Here is an 8,137-nt window from a genome sequence, read left to right as displayed (position 1 = left end):
CGTTGCAAAGATAAGATCTTCATTCTCGCGATCAACAGACTGTCATCTGCTTGCTCAATGCTCACGGCAATATGTGATGGGAAGATCTCATTCTCAATAATTTAAAAACTTCTCACGATTCGTTAATCTCGATAGCTGTAATAGTAAAATCGTATAATAGCTGTAGTAAAAGTATTCGAGAGAGTTTCACATTTAATATGTAGCTATTTCATATGCAAGCATGTCAGCCAATCACAGCAGTGGCCGCGGTTACACTGAATCCCACAGCAGACACACCCCTTCAAACAGAGCGTTCAAATCAGAGGCTAAAATCAGGCTAGGAAAAATGCCTTTTATTTCTAAATTATGACTATTTTTTATCTAAAAAACATACTAACATTATAAAGGCAACCCAGGACACATTATAAAATAATAAAATAACCCCATGTCAGGGGATCTTTAAATGTAGTTTTCTAGTTATACTTGCAAAGCAGGAGTTGTTGCCAGTAGGGATGTAAGAAAAACAACCTGTAAAAACAGACATAAATCTCATAGTGCTTATTCCCTTGTGGAAGCCAGTTGCTGTCTGTAAGCTCACCACTTGTGAAAGGTCAGGATTCATAGTAAACAACTTCTCTTTGGTAGTAGGACTCACGGCCAACGTTCTGCATACCAAAAATATTTACACACAAACCACACAAACAGCCTGTTCTTTGCCAGTAAATATGCCGCTGAAACACTTGGGCTCAAAGATCTCAAGTCATGAAGTCAGGTAGATTCAAGGCTTGTCAATAAAGCAAATAAACTGATATTTACGATTGAATTTCAATCAAATGATTGAGTGGGTCCTATAACAGTTAAGAGTTAACAGTGTAGAGACTGTGTAGAGAAATGTCTTTGTCCCTCTTTTTTAAAGAAGCCAATAGGCAGTAGTTACATCACAGTCATGAAGGTGCCAGGTGCTAGTATTAGTGAGAGGGACATTCTCACTCTAAACAGCATTTTATTGGACAAAAATCTGTGTAGTGCAAAATGAGTCATCTAAATAGTTTTTAGCTTTCCAGGATAAGCAAGACTGTAAATTTTAAATGAACATATCTGCTAAAAGTAAATTTCTTGTTTGATAGGTACACTGGATGGCCTAAAAGACACAGAACTTTTTATTTTATTTAATGAGGTCTTTAATGTTCTTTTTAACAGTGATTCTCAACCTTTTTGACTCCAAGACAATATTCAATATATCTAATATTTCTTGTGTAGTCATGACAGAAACTTATTTTACCGTGGGATTGTTTAGCATTTTAATTTACATTTTAGTTAGATTATTTTAATATGAATAATATTTTATTAATTTAAATACAAAGTTCTGTTATGAAACCCTAAATGGCGCAGGCTTGATAGGCCCTTAACGTAATTTGTTAGCGATCACATCGTTATCTACAAAGAGTGGCTGATTGGTTGCTGTGGCATCAGCAGCCAATGAGTTTGCTGCTCAACATTCAAATACTTTCCATTGTTTGCTGTTAGCAGTCTTCAGCCTGCTTCATAAACCCTCCACCTTCCCCAGCTCCACCTGTATAGATCTGCTATGGGGGTTATTTCATGTATGTTATATGTGCAGCAGCATTTCTTACATGCTCACAGCAGCATGTCTGTGACTGTGAATGTACTGGCAGTAGCAAGTCTCTGTACTTGCTCTGAAGCAGCAATAATCAACGACAGCAGCAGCAACAGCAGATTTATTCCGCCATTATCATGCCAATTTCTCAGAGAATTGTCATGACAGAAATACTTTTAAGTCATCCTGCGGCCCATTGGAGGTTTGCTGAGGGCCCCAAGTAGGTTCCAGCCCCCTGGTTTAAAACCACTGTTTTATAAAATATTACAGACTTAATGTTCAGTGTCATTTCATTATTCATAATGAAATTGTCTGAAAATTGCAGTCCAAGCACAGGTGTATTTTAAATGTTGGACTGACACAACGTCCTTAATTGAAAGCAACTAAAATACACATGCTTAAACAGTAGGGCTAGCAACACCAAGATCAAGTTGCAAAGCTTTTTGAATGACAATAAGGTTTTTAGAAAATTTCACAGTGACGGCACTTGTAAAAGTCTTAAATTATGTTTTAATGGCCACTGACTCAGGTGACTCTGACGTACTGGTACTTTTAGATGTAAGTGCTGTATTCGATCCAGTTGACCATGAGGTCCTGCTTTCTCTGCTAGAGCAAGTTGTGGGCATCAGAGGAACTGCACTAAGTTGGTTTCAGTCATACCTTAAAAGCGAAGTTTCACGATCAATGTAGGAGGATGCCATTCGGGTATGGTTAACCTGTGGGGTCCCCCAAGGCTCTATTTCGGCCCCTTTATTGTTTTATTGTTTTCTCTATATTATGCTTCCTTTAGGCTCTATTTTTGAAAAGCATGGCTTGTATCATTGCTATGGAGACGATATACATCTTTATTTGCCCCTGAAGCACAAAAATGGCTTAGACTCCCTCTGTGCCTTTCTTTCCGATGCCAAAGCCTTAAATCATGTGTAAAAAACTTGGGCTTCTTATTTGATAGTGCACTTAAATTTGATATTTGAAATTTTATTTCTTCAAGAATTGACTATTGTAACTCCCTGTATCTGTGAATAAACAATTCACCATTATCTAGATAACAAATGGTCCAAAACGCGGCTGCAAGACTCTTAACCAGTATTCGCAAGCGCAAAAATATTACTCCTGTTTTAATGTCTTTACATTGGCTCCCAGTCTACTTTAGAATTGATTTTATAGTGCTTCTGCTTGTTTTTAAATGTTTAAATGGCCTTGCCCCCTCTTTCCTTTCTGTCTTCTTATGTGAATACTATCCAGTGAGAACTCTTAGGTCTGCCAACCAGAGTTTGTCAACTGTTCGAAAGTCAAAGTTAAAATCCAGGGTTGATCGAGCTTTTGCCATAGCGGCACCTAAACTTTGGAACAGTTTACCGATCCATATTAGAACTGCACAAACATTACATATTTTTAAAAACATATCTCTTCACTATAGCCTATGACTTGTGATGTCCTTTGTTTTATATGTGTATCCCCTCCAGTTCGAACCACCCGCTCTAAGCAGGACTCGAACCAAGGCCCGTCCGCATGGGAGGCAGGCGCTCTAACAAGGAGGTTAAAGACCACGGTATCTAGCGTTAGTCGCTAGAGCGCCTCTTGAGATTAGGGGAGTGAGGTTTACACACACAGCTCGCAATGGCCTACGTCTGTTACATGTAAAACATATATTGTTATTATTATTCATTGTTTTTTATTGGTTTTGGTGTATTTTTAGAACATACATCACATTGGTCAACAGTGGTTGTTTTTATTTGTGCTTTATAAATGAGATTTAGATTTGGTAAAAAGGATAACTTGGATAAAAAATGTCTGCCAAATTGTTTTAGATGCTGTCAATACATTGACATTGTATACGTTTCTATGAACATTATACGTATCAGCGAATACGGATGAGATCACCTTGTACTGTTAAAAGATATTCCCACATACCTAGCTTATTAAAAAACTCTGGCCACACTGCCTGCCAGGGAGCTTGAGAGGCATTTGATGGGTGGCAGACCGTTTTTAAGCGAAGGCTCAGCATTCCCCTGCACCCCTGTGGCATTGCCAAGTCCACCATCTGGTGCAGTCCTCTGATCCATGCAGGAGCACTCACGGCTGGGGTGAGAGCCCGTTTCCTGGTCCCCCGTCTCCCCTCTTCAAGCTCCAGGGCAACCATCAAGCTTTCAATCAGTCATCACAGAGACGGCAGCCACACCAGTCGCCTTTGAGACCACCTGGCAGCATACATCACTGGATTAGCATAAAGGTGGAAAAACAGTCAAAACCAGTGAGGCTTCAAAGAAAGGTGTGATAACAAAAGAAAGAGTTTGTGAAGCAGAGGTGATGACAAATACAAGAACTATCACTAGAAAAGTGACTATACAGAATTTAAGAAGCCAGTGTACTCTAGATATAATCTAGATGCAAGTGTACTCCTAAAACTTGATAAAAAATTAACTTCAACATTTCTCTTCTGGGGAAATGGACCACAAACATTGCTGAGTCATCTTGCACTCAGGGCTCTCTAGATTGAGAACATCCCTCTCTCTTATACATCCTACAAGATCATTGTCCAAGCTGTGACAGACTAAAACCTATACTGGCTTTACTAAGGAAATATGGAAACACACACACACAAAACAGTGCTTACTGAGCCATTTTATATGGTCTTAAACAAAATATTGGTTTCTTAAATTGATCAACTCAAAGTAGTGATTATAATTTTCCCTTCTGATAACAACGACACGAGTGAAGTCTTATCAATAAAAAATTTTATGATATTGAAAACGTTTTTTTTAAGGTTAGGTTATGCAGCCTTGGATCTAGAAAATCCAGCAACATACAGTCAATCAAGTGAGCTTACACAATACCACAATCCATTATGGTAAAAACAAAGTGGCAACATGCTGGCGAGAGAGAGAAATACAAAGAACAACAGCTCTGCAGCTCCAAAAGAGGCAATGAAGGAGAAGAAGACAAGTGACCTCTCAAGCCAGAGAGCAAATTGGGTTTGATATACGCCCATGACATTCCCTAAACTAATAACCAGCCATGCCCGGCCCAGTAATTACAGTGATCCATGAGCCACGGATGAGCTTTGGCCCAGCAACTGCAGCAAACAGGAATCTTTTCGAGTCAATAGCAAGCCTCACTCGCTCTGATCACTTCCTGACACAAGGGCCTCTGCCAGGCCATGCTTACTGCCAGCAATTCATCGACATGGAAAACTCCCAACATACTCTGCATCTTATCACAGGACATTACATCCCCATCATAATGCGTAGAAATGGTGTTTGTTAAAATACATGGATATGTCTTCAAATATCTTCTAAACATCTCCCAAGTTCCTAAGTTTGGTCATTCATTAACAAAGTGACATGTTTTTGTAAAAATGACATAATACTATATATTTTTTGAACACACATCATCTATGATGAGCATGTTTTTATTAATGAACAAATTATCACTTCTTTCATTTTTTTGCGCAAAGTCAGAAATGTCAGGGTTATACAACTGTCCTGATATAATAATGAAGAGTAAAGCCTCATTGAAAAATAATTAAATTGTTCAAATGTTTTTTTTTTTTCTGATAAAGCAGTTTTCCAAAATAAATTTGCATGATATTAAGGTATATGAAAAATATCTTATTACTTTTACCACATTACACAGAGAGTCATTAAAGATGCAATGTGTACAAATTTTGAGTATCTATTAACAGAAGTGCAATATTACATACTGTAACTATGTTTTCAGTGGTGTATAAAGAACTTACTTAATAAACCGTAATGTTTTTATTACCTTAGAATGAGACATTTATATCTACATAACCGCGGCACCCCCTCCTATGAAGGTCGACATATTGTGACGTCATGTTTCTACCGTAGCCGAAAGCGAACAAACAGCGCTACAGAGGGCGTTTCCTCACTACCTTGAAAGAGAAGCAGCAGAAAGCTAGAAGCCATAAACACCGTGAGTAGTGACTTTTCCCTTGTCAGTGGTGTAAAATATGTAGTTGGATTGTTTCATGTAACTTAGTTATTCTCCCTTGCTGTGTTATGGCTTTGCTATGTTGGGATAAATGTGCTGGTTACGTTCGTGAGATAGCTGATTAGTACTCTTGTCATTGACCGTAAAATATTATGTTACAGGAATCACCAACCCGTCGATCGCGGTCGACAAGTCGATCTTGGAAGCATTTTAAGTCGATCACGAAGAGTTTTCAAAATCAGAGAAAAATAGCCTATTGTGTGTAGTAAATGGTGTCTAGGGGATGTGGAGGCGCGCGCGCTGTTACAATCATGTCATTTTTGCCGCGCGCACCTTTGGGCTCATGCGGACGCATCGAGTTTAAACAAGGCTTTACGCTTTAACCAGCTCAGCCACAGTAACAGCTCATATTTAGCCAGCTAAACTTTTACTACCCTGTTAGAAAAAAATATATAGTTGCATTATATAGTTGCATAGTTTCATGTGGTTCTTCTCCCTCGCTGTATTATGGGTTTGCTATGTGGGGAGAAATGTGCTGGTTACGTTTGTCAGACAATCAGCTGATTACTATTATTATATTATATATTAAGACCCTCGATCCTCACCTGACTATGGCTTTGTAAACTTTATCCATGATGTGGTTTATAATGGACTGTGGTACAGAAACAGTGACAATGTTACACACTCTTGGCTTACTCTGGCTATTCTCTGCTGTCTCAGACGACGATATGTTTGTCCCGTTTTAGCCACCGTAGCTTCTTCGAAAGGGAGGGGTGAGCAATGGGCTGAGCCCTTAGTGCAACTCGCAACCGAACCGCTAGATGTCGCTAAAAAATACACACTGCACCTTTAAATTTAAACTTTTCTTGAAAATGATTTTTTAAAACCATTGTGAACCAAGATTAATACAAAGAGCACATTTCAAAGAACTTGGCACATGTGTTTTATACTAGATTTTTCCTTTCTTTATCATGGACACTCTTACATGTCATTGACCTAGAAAATTAAACCAAGTTGCAGAACGAGGGCTAATGAGGCTCTTAGTGTGTCAAGACAATTTAATGATCAGAATGGAATACCATGAAAGATCTCTTAATTTGAAATGCAGCATGGGCTTTGAAAAAAAAAAAGTTCCAAGTAAAACAGTCATAAATTTGCTATGATCAAACAGAGGATCACAAAGATGATAGTCTACGCTTATCTATTTGTTTCCTTGACCGTCAATGGAGCCCATTGTGTGTTTAATTTTTCCCAAAGGCACAAATAAAGTGTCTCTGCGTCAGATAACGTTCACGGTCTATAAAACCACCAGTATGAGGATCACGCTACATAGAACGATTGAACCATTTCACCCTCTCTGATATAAATACAGGATTATAAAATTGGTGTTTCAGAAACATAAGAAACTTCTTTGTCCCAGTTTCTCCTCCTAATACGAATCAGCGATCTGGTAGAGGAAATGTGTGACTTTAACAAGCCGTAACATTAATCTGATGAAATCCAGATGTAAAGGAGATGAGAGACCCAGCTACAGCCATCTGAGAAAGCCACACACCAAATATGGCCTTGTATAGCAATACTAAGCCCATTTCCTTTAAATCCTCATGGCGCATCCAACAAACTGCTCTCATTAAGCAAAAAAGAACTGTTATGATGGCATTTCTACCATCAGATTAGGGCAAAGCATTTGGACAATAACTATTTTGGTTCTTATTTACATGTATAGCTGTAATAGAAAAAACGACACTGGTTAAAAAATGGTATCTATCTCTCTATCCATCCATCCACCTATCCATCCATCTGTCTGTCTGTCTGAAAGTTTATTCTGCATGTGACCAAGGACCCTGTAAATAAGAACACAGTTTTTAATAGTTTATCCGAGGGGAGAAAAAATGACTCTAGCCAAACAATTATGCAGAATTTGTCTTAAGATTTTTAGCAAAGCGGTTCCGGAACAACTTTAAAACATGCATCATATGCGCAGTATTTATGTATTTGAACAATCTATTTCACTTGCAAAGTCCAAAATTCTACAGCATTTTGACCGAAAGGAAAATTTAATAAGGCAAATTGCTGACCATTTGAGTCTATATTCAGATGATGAAAGAAGCATTTTTCATGGAGGTAAGTGGTCGTGCTTTTATCAGAGCACAAGTATCAAAATTGCCTATCCAATCGTCACCAACAATAGATTGCAGGTAAATGGGAATGCCATAAATCAGAATTGCAAACCATTTTTGGACACTTCAAACAGATTTAAAAAGAAGTAGTCGCATCCCCAAGCACTTGATCTCATGCTTGTCTCACATAATTTCACTTGTGACAATGTTTACAGAGCATTGTTCAACATGGAGCAGATGGAACCTATAATTACTTCAATTACAGAGCTTGTGAAAGCCTCTCTCAACAGCAATTCAACCTATCCTGCATCAATCTGTGAGCAAATGATTCTGAAATCAAGCCTGGAAGTGGGGAGGGGAGGAACACTGTTGAGCTTGTCATGGACATTAAGCTGATGGAAAGCAAGAGACAAAAAAAGCACAGACAAATGACAAGCGCAATGAAATGAAAAAGATGCCCTACAAC

This window comes from Rhinichthys klamathensis, unplaced genomic scaffold (genome assembly GCF_029890125.1).
Source record: "Rhinichthys klamathensis goyatoka isolate OS25496 unplaced genomic scaffold, OSU_Roscu_1.1 h1tg000019l_1, whole genome shotgun sequence".
Classification (NCBI taxonomy): domain Eukaryota; kingdom Metazoa; phylum Chordata; class Actinopteri; order Cypriniformes; family Leuciscidae; genus Rhinichthys; species Rhinichthys klamathensis.
Note: the sequence above shows the minus strand (reverse complement) of the source record.